The sequence below is a fragment of the Lactuca sativa genome, chromosome 4 (genome assembly GCF_002870075.4).
Source record: "Lactuca sativa cultivar Salinas chromosome 4, Lsat_Salinas_v11, whole genome shotgun sequence".
NCBI lineage: Eukaryota > Viridiplantae > Streptophyta > Magnoliopsida > Asterales > Asteraceae > Lactuca > Lactuca sativa.
Genome location: NC_056626.2, coordinates 112,471,242 through 112,485,148, shown reverse-complemented (window position 1 = coordinate 112,485,148; position 13,907 = coordinate 112,471,242).

Here is a 13,907-nt window from a genome sequence, read left to right as displayed (position 1 = left end):
CATAAAATGTTTAAGCCTTTTTGTTGATCACTTGAAATATAAACACTTCAAAATAGAATGGAATCATGTGTGAATCTCACAAGTTTCAATCTTAAGCTGATATGTTTAAAAAAAACCCCAAAAAATTGCTTAGAGATCAAGATCTTTTGCTTTTTTGGAAGTGCAGAAATTTTTTAATAAAAAGCCTAGCAAGGTAATAAGCAAAACAAAGAGATCACAAGAAGCTTATAATCATGAGACCAATACACTACAAGTTGATTTTGTTGATTTTTGTTTTTTTTTTTTTTTGACTAAATTACAAAATACTGTCCATATGGTATATTTTTTTAGTTGAAGATTCGGCTTTTGTTGCATATTTGCTCATATTTTTAGTTTTTTTTTTCTGTATTGGTGACTCATACTAACGGTGATAGTAAATTGCCATTAAATCTTTATAACTATCCTCATTTTATATATTATTATTACAAACCATGTCTCGCTGATTTTCTTCATCTTCTATCCCACCAAAATTGATGTCAAACAACACAAATCCACATCATTGATCAATGTTGTGTGTTGGGTTAATGTGATTGTTGAAAAACAAACTATTTGTTTTGATTTATTTTGGTCACTAGTATTTTATTGTTTAGATATTTAAATTAGCAAATGACTTATTAAAAATGTAATATGTTTTTTATTTCATCGGTAATCTACAAGTGATGTTGTAGGAAATGTCTAGTAAGCAAACTTGCCCACTTGCTTTCCACATGGAGTTATTTATTGTTTTATTTTTCAATTTGAAAAAATAAAATAAAAAACAAATGCACAACCTTAACCCTACGTTCGGTGTTTGTCTTCTTCACGCCTCTTCATCCTTTTTCGAAGGATTTTTTCACATTTGGACAGAAAGTTCGCATCACTCAAAGAAGCAGACGCGAAATAATCTTCGTTGTCATAAAAAACAACTAAACAACCTTAGCTTTAGGTCCAGTGTTTTGTTTTCTCTACTGCCCCTATAAACAACTTCGTGTAAGTTGTTGACAATTAAACACGATTTCTTCACCTCCCCAATAATCATCGAAGCCATGAGAATTCGAAAGCTTCAGAGTCGTTGGCAAAGATACATTAAAAGGTCTTACAACTCTAAAACTTCCCCTATAATCATATGGTTTCAAAATCTTTACGAACTTAAGAGGGGGAATGGAGACGATTCTATTTGTAAAGGGGAATTGTAACACCAATATAAAAATTCTAATTAATATTGTGTTTAAGACTCTGAAGCTTAGTTTGTAGATAATGACTATGTTTTCTAAGATATGGGTTTCTGAAAATATATATTTTAATTTTGAGTAAATTACTGAAACCGTCCCTGTGATTTGGTCAAAATTGCATGTTTGGTCCCTAACTATGTTTTTGCACTCGGATCGTACCTGTGGTTTGATTTTGTTGCGTTTTTCGTCCCTTACATACAAAAAGTTAAGGACCAAACATGCAATTTTTACCAAACCATAGGGACGAAAAACGCAACAAAATCAAACCACAGGGACGATCCGAGTGCAAAAAAAAAAGTTAAGGACCAAACGTGCAATTTTGACCAAACCACAGTGACGATTTCAGTAATTTACTCTTTAATTTTCTTAAGGTTTGTGTTTCTTTATCTTCTTAAGGTGTAGGTTTTTGAAATTTTGAAGTATTGGTGGGTGGGAGAATGTTGGTTGTGGACTGTGGGTGAAGGTAGACAATGATTATGGATTATGGAGGAAGAAGGTGGTTCAGTGGTGGAGTTAGGGTCAAAATAACGAAGTATCCCAATCCAAAGTCATCGGTACGATGATTGAGTTTTCAGTTTGTTGTTGGGTTTCCCTAGTTCAGTTTTGGTTTTAAACCCAAACCTTTATCGACCCCTTAGCTAACCTCAAGTCTTGTTATATAAACATGAAGTTGAAGTATCATTTGATACTTGAATCGATGTGAGACTTAACGTAAATACCAAATGAAACATGAGGATAACAGACTTATATAATAGACCAAAATAGTTCGGTTAACATGTGTTTGGCAACGTGGGATATAATAACTGAGAAAATAAAACAAAGGTATAGACCAAAATAGTTGGGTTAACATGTGTTTGACAATGTGGGATATAATAAATGAGAAAAAAATGGTAAACAAAATATATGTAAGGAACAAGAATTGATCTTGAGAACTGTAACATTCTGTTTATTTAATAAATAAACAGATAAAAATTGATGAACGAATAGTCGCCCTAAAACCAATAATATTTAGCGGATAGTGGTTTCGGGGAGCCAAATGATATATTTTAGACTTTCGAGGTTAAAGTGTAATTTCAGGACTTGTTTTGCAAAGGGTTTTAGAAGTCGAGGGGGGGGGGGGGGGTGTTTGGTATTATTTGCGCTTAATATGTAAGGATTTATGGAAGTAGGGGCTGATTGGTAACATTTTGGACTTGATTTGAAAGAGGTTTCAGAAGGCGGGGGCTAAATTGTAAATTTTGGAGTTGGTTTGCAAAGATGCTGATGGGGAGGGTCCAATTCTGCCATTATGGCAATGTGTTTTTGGTGTCGGGTATATAACCCTTAGGGGAACCCTAACCCTAAGAGGAGCAAGCAGCCGCCACCACCTTATCTCTCCCATTTGTGGCCACAAACCTCATTACCCCCCTCCACCGTCGTTCGTTGTTGCTGAAGCCGGAGACGTAACCGAACCATAAAGGAGCCGCCGCCACCTCCCTCGTTTCCTGTTGCATCGCCGCTACCACTTCAACGGCGGTTCCACCGCCATCTTTTGTCGTTGTTGGTTGCTGTTGCTTTTCGTTCTCACGATGACATGTTCCATCCACGATCGCCGATACCTTCCCAGCTGTCATTGCCTCCGACTCCATTCCACATCGGATAGACGCCGCTGCCGTCGTTCTATTAAAGACCAAGATTCACCACCGCTGTCGTTTAAAAGGCTGCTACATCCCGTCGACGCCCTCTGTTCGTCGCCTGCCACCGTGAAATGGTGGCTGAGTTCAAGGACTCATGAAGCTGAAGTGTATTTGGGTGTGTTTCCATTATTAGTGTGGTGTTATTTGGCTGGAACTCTCGAGAACAACCACCACCACCACCTTGAGGTGGTGGCTGCCACCAAGTGACACCGCCGACCACCACAAGGGTGGTGGTGTGTGTGTGTGATTATTTTGAGTGTATGTGTTTATTTGTGTTTATTTCATTGTAAAATGTAATTAGGAATTGGAATAATGAAAAGAAACCCTAACTGCCACCGTGAGGTGGTGGCTGCCGCCTCCTGCTGCCACCAGTCACCGTGTTGGCTGGTGGTGTGCTTGTTGTGTTTGATTAGTTGGGATGTTTGGACAAAGGGACTAAAAACCTAATGGGCCTAAGGAAACCCTATTGGGCTTAAAGATTTAGTTTTGGGCCTATTGGGCTATGATTGGGTTGGACCCTAATTAGGGTTTAGAAAACTCTAATATTGGATATTTGGATTTGGACTTATCGGGACCTGCATTCTGGACAATTGGAGTGAAGTGATGACTCAAGCCTAATTTAATTATATGTAACGTCCCAAAATTCAAGACTAAAAATTTCTTTTAATAAAACATTACTTAAAGTAAAATCATCAATTCCAAACATAGTCAGAGTATTAATTTCCAAAATACATATCCGTTATCAGAGCAAAACATTCCCAGGCTGTCTAGTCTATGGTGTGTGCCATGCAATCACCCCGAGCTCTTCCCTTCGCTACCGGAAGTACCTGAAACCAAAACTGAAAACCGTAAGCACGAAGCTTAGTGAGTTCCCCACCCTACCACATACCATGCATAACCACATACTGCACATACTGGGCCACGCCCGCTATCATGGGCCTCGCCCCTACCTCGGGCCTCGCCCGCTACAACGGCCCCGCCGCTCCGGGCCCCGCCTGGCTTCGAGCCCCGCTCGGATACAGATCTGTTTCACTTAGGCCTCGCCTATCACAGGGCATCGCCCGCTAACATATAATAGCACATAAACATATCACAACACATAAGCTAAACACATACTAACGGATCCTGCCGAAAGGCCTCGCCTATCCTGGGCCTCACCCTTATCCTGCTGCTGATGAGTCATGGAACCCCGTCCATGCTCCTACTGATAGTGAGATACGGGACCAACCCACACTCACTCTTTCCCTAACTTGGGCCTCGCCCCTGATCTGCGGCTAATGAGATGTGGAACACCATCCACACTCTGCTATTGGTGAGATATGGGACCTCGCCCACACTCACCTCCTTACCAGGCACATACAAGTATCACACAGACAACAAGTATAAACTATCAAATAATCCATTCCTTGGGCACCCGCCCGCTATCATTGGACCTCGTCCCGAATATCATACTAGCATACTGTGCCTAGGGCTAACCCCCGGGCCTTCTACTCATAACTACATGGGCCGACATTGTGGCTGTAGACCCATTCACACAAAAGGGAAAATCACCTGCACTAGCTGAACATGCTGATGATCCCACTAGCTGCTGCCCGACAACTCTCTGAACTCCTGCTCCACTAGCTGACCCCCGAAAGACAACCAAGTCAACTCTGGTCAAAGTCAAAGTCCTGGTCAAAGTCAACCTCCCAGGTCAACCCTACTCGCCGAGTTCATAAGTTCAGAGTCCTTCCAATCGCGACTCGACTCGCCGAGTCAGTCCATGACTCGCCGAGTCTACCTATTTCTGAGTCCTGGCCTGTCCGACTCACCGAGTCTCCACTCGACTCACTGGTTCGAGTCTCAACTCGAAGGGTTTGGGGTTTCGCGTCCTGACTCGCCGAGTCCAAGAACAGACTCGCTGAGTCCAAGACAACCTTCAACAGACTCACCAAGTTGTTCTTCAAACTCGCCGAGTTCCTGCCCAACTTCATCTGACTCGACGAGTTGTTCATCCCACTCGTCGAGTTCCTCCTCATCCCCATGCTACTCGCCGAGCCCAGTCAAAGGACTCGCCGAGTCCGTTCAAATCTACATACATGCAGAGGACTTTTGAGTCATGCATGGACTCCAAACTGTAGATCTACCCTTCCTAAGCCTACTCCTCACGTAAAGTTGCAAACTTTACGTGTAGAGAAGGAGATCTAGGCTAAATACACCATAAACTAGGGTTTAGGGCAAAGAGGCTCCATAATCAACTCAAGGGCTGATACTTTATGCTTCCCAAGACCAAAATATGCTTAGATCTGAAGTAGCAACTCCAGATCCGACTTCCAACTCGAATGGATGACTAACCATGGCTTAAAAAGCCCCAAATCTCACAACCATAGAAGATCTAAAGGAAGGAAACAATTTAATACCTTCAATAACTCAGAAAGGTTCCAAAAACTCCATATCTAAGGCCAACCCTTGAAGCTTCAATGATTCCCCTCTTTCTTCTTCCTTCAATCACCCAAAAATGGCTTGGAAGCTTGAATGCACAACAATGGAGACTTAGGATTCGCATTCTGGGTGAGAGAGGCAGTAAAGGAACCCTAGGGGAGAGAATGAGACGTTTAAATAGGCTCCAAGTACCGAATTTAGGGTTTTCCTCGTACAGACCAGACTCGCCGAGTCTCCTTGGCCGACTCGCCGAGTCGGTCACTTACTCCTCGACCCAGATCTCGCTCGGACTCGCCGAGTTCCTCCTTGGACTCGCCGAGTCGACCCTTAAGCTTAGGGTTTCCTTTCCTTTCTTGGCCTTCTTGACTTTGGGTGTTACAACTCTCCCCCACTTAAACTAAATTTCGTCCTCGCAGTTTGCTATGGGCCACTGCCTGTGATCTGCTTTCAATACCCTACTAATTGATCCAACACCAGCTGCCTACCTTCGCTGGTCTTTCACCTGGTCATTCCGACTACATAATCCTCGCGGATAATAATCTCGGGTCAACCCTGACCCTAAACATTCTGGAAACACAACTTACTCAACCGACAATCCTTCTGGTACTCTCCGAGTACTGCACTGAACCCATAGGGGTTCACCCCCTTCTTTCCTTGCGCGATTCCCTTACCTTCCCAAGGCGATGCTCCATAACCAACTATTTCCTCTGTCATTGTGAAGATCCTATCTTCACCAATTCCATTATTCCCGCTACTTCCTGTACGGGTCATTATCGCCAATATCCACTGGGCATTTCTTTATACTATAATTTGGTGTCGAGCACTCCATGATCAACTAACTGAATCCCACCATGGATTGCTTACCCGCACTACTACTGACTGAAAATTTTTGCCATTCCCTATCTGCCTTCCGGATAAACTGAGACCACCCTGGTCCCTACCGTCCTACCAATATCTGGATTACCAGATCCCACCGGTCGCTAGTCCCAACATAACTCCTAGTCGCTCCCAGCGACTTTCGAAGAAACTTCGACCACCTATAACTGCTCAATCTATTCTGCCATTCAGGAACTACAATCCTGGGATCCCCGATCCCCTATCTTGACACTAAGGTCCCTACCAGGTCCCACCTGTGCTGCTAGAACTCACGGGCCTCGCCCACGGGTCTCACCCGCCTCTATCCTTCTAGTCCTACTTGTCTAACCACTCTCGCTCGGTCCTCGCCCACGGGTCTCACTCAACCATACTACTGAGCAACCCTGATCTCAGGTCTCACCTATACTGCTATTCTCATACGGGCCTTGCCCATGGGTCTCACCCAACTATATCCTGGAGCGGCCTCTCCCAAGGTCTCACCTCTCTAGGGCTATACAGGCAAACTCCCTATCATTCTCATCCACTACCCATTCCTGATCCCTATCTGATCACTAGGAGATAAGGGCCTCAGCCCAACTCCGCCAACGAACGTACTACGGAATGCTACGGCTTACCCGCAGTCTTACATCACCTTCCATCACTGACTGCTAGTGAATGCTACGGCTACCCCATAGTCTTACAACACTTTCCACCATTGACTGCTAGTGAATGTTACGGCTTCCCCGTAGTCTTACAACACTTTCCACCATTGACTGCCAGTACCAAGGCACCCCATGCTCAAGACCCTCCTTCTGACTCACTCGAGTCCTATAGGCGATCCTCCTACCCGAATTCCCAACCACATACTAACCATCGCCAATACACACACTAGCTGAGGGGGGGGGGGGTTCTCAAACTCTCAGCCCTGAACTCCTTAATCCATCAAATGTTGAACTACTTCTTTTCCTTCTCGGATGTCACGCACTCATTCTGGGTCTGCGTGCTCCTACCTTTGCACACTCGGAGGATTCTCCCCCACTTCGATCTTGCTTACCCCTTGCTGCTCAATACTCAAAAAGAAATCCCAATCCTTGTTACCATTCCATAATCAATCTGTTGAGGAACCCAAGCTTACCCTAGCCAGGGATCCAACCAATCCATCTCTAAAACTATACCACTCCGAACTAGCGAGACGTACCAAGTTCCTCCCAAGCATGCTACAGTTACTGCATCCTATGAAACCTTCTCCAATAGAGCACATCTCCTAACTACCATTCAAATATCCAAGGTATGCAGATTGCATATAATTCGATCACAATCAACCGCTCAAAAAATAAAGTACTCATATCGATAATGATGCAGAACCATAACAATATAATCATGCACAAATAAAAGAACTGAAAACGGAAATCGCATACCTGCAACGTCCGGTGCTGCTCGCGCCTCCAAGGTAGCCATCTCAAAAGCCCTGCCTCCTACTGCATGCGCCTCTGCACGGCCCTGACGGCCGTTTGTGATCCTCAAAGTTGCAGGGGCAGGTGCCATCACCCGTCCTATTGAAAACAAACTGGGGCACTGGGCCTTCTTGTGGCCCCGCTGATTGTAGTGAAAACATATCAAGTCGGATCCCTGAGTGGTGGTAATAGTACAATCCATGCTAAAATGACCAGTCCGACCGCACTTGAAGTAGCCAGACTCACCACCACTACCACTCCTGCACGCGCCCCCATGCGCCCTGCCACACTTCCCGCATCGGCTGCGGTCCTGATAATCCCTCGATCTCAGATCCGATCCCTTGGGCCTTTTTCCCGAACCCGTGGCTACCTGAACCTCATCCGGCTTCCTCTTCTGGATCTGCTCCAAATCAATTTCCCTCTCTCTATCCCGAGAAATCATATCTTCCAGCGTCTTACAGTTGGATCTACTCACAAACTCCCTAATATCATCCCTCAACATCTCATGGTATCGGGCCTTCTTCATCACCTCATCCGCGACATACTGCGGTACAAGAAGAGCCCTCTCCCTGAACTTGGCGGTGATCTCCGCCACAGTCTCCGTGGTCTGCGTCAAATCCTGAAACTCCCGTGCCAACTGCTGCACCTCAATAATTGGTGAAAACTCAGCCCTGAACCTGGCTGAGAAATCGCTCCATGTCATCGCGTCCAACGCGACATCATCCCCCAAAGCATGACCGACCTCTTCCCACCAATCCCTCGCTCTGTCCTTCAGAAGACAGGAAGCGAGTCTAACCTTGTCCCCCTCAGGACACCGGATCGTGCGAAATGCATTGGCAACATCAGCCAACCATCTGCTGCTAGCGATGGGGTCCCTAGCCCCATGATAATCTGGTGCCCCGCAAGCCCTGAACTCTCGAAATGTCAAGGTACGCGCTCCCATCACTTCCATCATCTCGGTACGGAAGGCTCCCAACCTCTCATCCAAGATCTCCAGTATACCCTCCTTGACCATTGTGACAACCCGAAATTTCCATTTTGTACAAACAATATCACTTCAATAGAAGTTATAACAATCATAGTCAATTTTCAGACTTTTCGTATAAGTTGGAGTAATCCAGGGTTTACACTTCAGTAAATATCAGGAGAGTGGATGCACTATGGTTTTGTGCAACACTGTTATTCCAACACTCTGTTATATTAGAAATCATTTCAGGAATAAAATATTTTCTGCCAAAAATATCTCAGGACTATAAATAGATTTCTGAACCAAATTCATTCATTATTCACATTTCCAACTAGAGAAAAGCCATTTTCTCTCTCACGGATCTTCGGGTTTTCATCCCAAATCGTGAGTACACTTCTCTAGTTGTGTTATAATGCTTTTTATATGCTTAATAACATAGATTACATGTCAAATATATGAGATTCGGGAGTTTACCGCCCAAGAACGTTCTTGGGGAGTAAACTCCAAAATGAAGCTTAAAGGCTATCTAGTCCCATTTCCTTGTTAAGTAACTAGCTACGGATTATATGTATGTACATTTGAGACTAGAAAACAATCAAAAACACCTAGCTTAGGGTGTTCACGGCCCAAGAACTTCTTGGACCGTGAACTCCAAATTCAAGGGCCAAAATGTGCCCTAATCACTCCTAAGGCTTTAGACATTAACCCTCATTTACTTCTAGCTAATTTGTGGACTTTAAAACATCAAGAACACCCCTCAAAGTGAGTTTACGGCCAAGGAATACTCATAGGCCGTAAACTCCAAACAAGGGCACCAAAGTGTGCCTAAGGTCCTCATTAGCCTTAAACAAATGCCTAGAAATTATCCTACTTGTGCTTGGGACTGGAAAGAATAAAAACACCCATCCCATGAGAGTTTACGGCTGTAAACTCTAAGGGATTTGGCCTTGGTGCCGTAAACTCCTCAAAGGAGTATTTATATGCCCTAAACTACCCAAAGGAATAAACAACCAAGCAAGGCTTATTCTAGAATTCAAATAGCACTTCAAAACATCAATTACCACCAAGATTGGAGTTCATGGCCGTAAACTCAAGGGTTTACGACCGTAAACTCCTTGTGTGGGGTTTATTGAGGAGTAAACACTTATATAAGGCCCTTTGGTACATTAAACCCCTTTAGCCTTGTCCCATAACAACTTAGATGCAACCATTAGGACCTATAACACTTATACAAAGTGTTTTCATGTTCTAGAGTGTCCCAACTAAATTTATTAGTTATTATTTGGCTAATTAGTTATATATATGCTCATTATATGATTACTAGGCTCGTGCGTGTGAACAAGTCTCCGTTTGCCACCTAGCACGGTATCCGACACTTCAATCCAATCCACTCACTGCAAGTGAGTTCATACCCCTTTAATTAACCTTTGGAATACTTTTAAATGTTTTAAATACTTTATGGGGGGATACAAGTTAAATACTTATAGTTATTACATCAATCACATGTGATTAATAACTAGAAAACCAATGATTTTATTACTGTTCAAACTGTTTATCAAACTGTGTTTACTTCAAACTGTTTTACAAACTCTTTTACTTATCAAATACTTTTATTTAAACTTTGTTATAATTCTTATAAATTGCATGCCCATATATGTATAGATATATACGAAATGTTTAAAGGGCTTAGGAAGGCCATCCGTCCTATTTCCTTTTTCTCGATTTGGATGTGGTCTAGTGGGATTTCGGGTAGCCCTCCGAAGGTCGTTTCAATATTAGTTATATATCAAATGTACATATATAGACATAAAATTACTCCTTCATTCATGCGTATCAGTACATCATTAGTAAGTTACCATCGGGGTAACACAGGATCATACTACTACAATGTCTAGATCAATGAGTCAGTTCATTCATGAGTCAATACTTATTACTACGAGTACATATACAACTATACTAGAAAGAGAACATATACAACTATACTAGACAGAGAACATATACAACTATACTAGAGGAAGAACATATACAACTATACTAGAACAGTTCATTACATTACATATACAAGAATACATTCATTATTGTGATATGAATCGGAGCATGACTTAAATGCCATGGCCTGAGTTGTAGCCAAAGTCTCTTGAAGGGAGAGCGTGAGTTTGCGTATAGATCTATACTGGATTGACTATCCTACACCTTGCTGCTAGCTACAGCCGGACCTGCAGGTTTGCGGGTGCCAAACGTCATTCCGTTATTACGACCATTCGTATGTCGTTGTTACCAGTCGATAGTATGGTGCAATTTATCACATGATACCTTAATATAAATCCGGTTTAAGGTAGTTAGTACAACAGTAGTTCCTATAATACAACACTACAGTACTATAATGATTTACCCATTACATATATTTAGTGATTATTTCACTTAAACATTAATGTACATACTATATTTTGTTAAATGATAGTTACACTTGGGAAATTACACACTTTTACAACAAAAGAGCATACAAAACAGTTAAGCCTTGGTAGAAGGCTACTTTAATAGAAAATATAGGTTTTTCTGAGAGATTCAAACTTTTACAAACACTTACAAACATTTACATACATTTTACAAACTTACACTTGAGACATGTTCAAACGTTTTGATAACAAACACTGACACTAAAATACTTATGAACTCACCAGCTTAATGCTGATAAACTCTTTCAAAATAACTTGTATTCTCAGGTCATCCGTAGACAGGTACCGAGGCCAATTTTTGAGAAGATGGAGCGTATCCAAGACTCATCTTATTATTTTGATTTACATTATTTTTTGGTGTCTATAACTGTTCAGAACATGCTTGTATTAAAATTATATATTTAATGCAATGGATGATGTTGTTTGCTTATTTACATTTACTGTGTTGTGATACTTTACATGACGTCCTCCGCCCCAAAATGTTTCCGCCGTTCTTGGTTTTGGGGTGTGACAACCGTGCCAAAGATCACAGGAGTCTGATCTAGAATACTGCTCGTAACCTCAGCTGATATCAACTCCCTCATTCGCTCCTCGAGCTGCTCGGCTCCTGAACCCGGGCCTGATCCCTCTCTGGCGCCTGATCCGTCCGCTGGTCTCTCTCGTAATGTCACCATGCTGAAAATATAATACATCCACTATCAGAATACTCATCACTGCGGCGAGACCAAACACACACCCTACTAGGTTCCCGGTTTTGTCTCGGCCCTTCCCGAATCGAGTACGGATCCTCTGCTTTCAGTAGTACGGGCCCATACTACCTTCCACATCTATCCATACTTTCCTCAGGAATTGCTTCGAATCCACCAGGTCCCTTTTTCTACTACTACTGCTCCCAGCACTATCTCATCCTAGGCTTACCCTAGGGAAACCTCTGACTCAACTCAAACCAGTCCTCAGCTGCTGAAGGCCTCCTTGTAATGCCAATTAGCCATCACCTGAATACCAACACATGTGACGAGGCTCAGATAATCCTTCGAGTAAAAGACTCGTCCCTACAACGGTTGGACTCAAACAAGAGCTGCGAAACATGGCCAAATCCAGCACTCTGAGATTATTCAACCCTGATCACATGTGGCGTGATGTATCCACCTAATGGCTAACTCCCATCACTCGGAATCCCACAATGCACAAAGAAAACAACATTCAGACAAGGGAAAATCTAACCATAACATTCACAAGCAATCATACCCACATAGCAAGAATCTGTACTAGCATGCAACACAAACTCATAAACTTAGACATAACCTAAACAGGCTATCCCACTACTGTCTAATCAACATTATCATGCAACTCAGAGCACATATAATAGGCACATAAGGCATCCTCCCTAGATCCTTAGTCCTAATCTAGCATACTGTTCTACTAACTAATAATCAAATCATAAACTTGTATGGGTATTTTGGGGTACTTACTTGAGCTCGGCTGATTGCATGCACCACACCATTTTTCTCTTTTCAAAGTTCTTTTCTTTCCGAATTATTTTTGCTTTTCTAAAACTGTTTTCTTTCTCAAAACTCTCTTTTAACAAAACTGTCTTTTCGTTTTGAAAACTTTTTATCCGACCCCTTAGTTTGAGTTCAGGCACACCCGAGAGTGTGCCCGAATCCCTCAAACCAAGGCTCTGATACCAACTTGGAACGTCCCAAAATTCAAGACTAAAAATTGCTTTTAATAAAACATTACTTAAAGTAAAATCATCAATTCCAAACATAGTCAGAGTATTAATTTCCAAAATACATATCCGTTATCAGAGTAAAACATTCCCAGGCTACCTAGTTTATGGTGTGTGCGATGCGATCACCCCGAGCTCTTCCCTCCGCTACCGGAAGTACCTGAAACCAAAACTGAAAACCGTCAGCACGAAGCTTAGTGAGTTCCCCACCCTACCACATACCATGCATAACCACATATTGCACATACTAGGCCACGCCTGCTATCCTGGGCCTCGCCCCTACCTCGGGCCTCGCCCGCTACAACGGCCCCGCCGCTCCAGGCCTCGCCTGGCTTCGAGCCCCGCTCGGATACAGATCTGTTTCACTTAGGCCTCGCCTATCACAGGGCCTCACCCGCTAACATATAATAGCACATAAACATATCACAACACATAAGCTAAACACATACTAACGAATCCTGCCGAAAGGCCTCGCCTATCCTGGGCCTCACCCTTGTCCTGCTGCTGATGAGTCATGGAACCCCGTCCATGCTCCTACTGATAGTGAGATATGGACCCAGCCCACACTCACTCTTTCCCTAACTTGGGCCTCGCCCCTGATCTGCTGCTAATGAGATGTGGAACACCATCCACACTCTGCTATTGGTGAGATATGGGACCTCGCCCACACTCACCTCCCTACCAGGCACATACAAGTATCATACAGACAACAAGTATAAACTATCAAATAATCCATTCCTTGGGCACCCGCCCACTATCATTGGACCTCGTCCCGAATATCATACTAGCATACTGTGCCTAGGGCTAACCCCCGGGCCTTCTACTCATAACTACATGGGCCGACATTGTGGCCGTAGACCCATTCACACAAAAGGGAAACTCACCTGCACTGGCTGAACACGCTGATGATCCCACTAGCTGCTGCCCGGAAACTCTCTGAACTCCTGCTCCACTATCTCCCCAAGCTATCAATATCAATGCAACATTTAGTCTAACTGACCCCCGAAAGACAACCAAGTCAACTCTGGTCAAAGTCAAAGTCTTGGTCAAAGTCAACCTCCCAGGTCAACCCTACTCGCCAAGTCAACCTACTGAC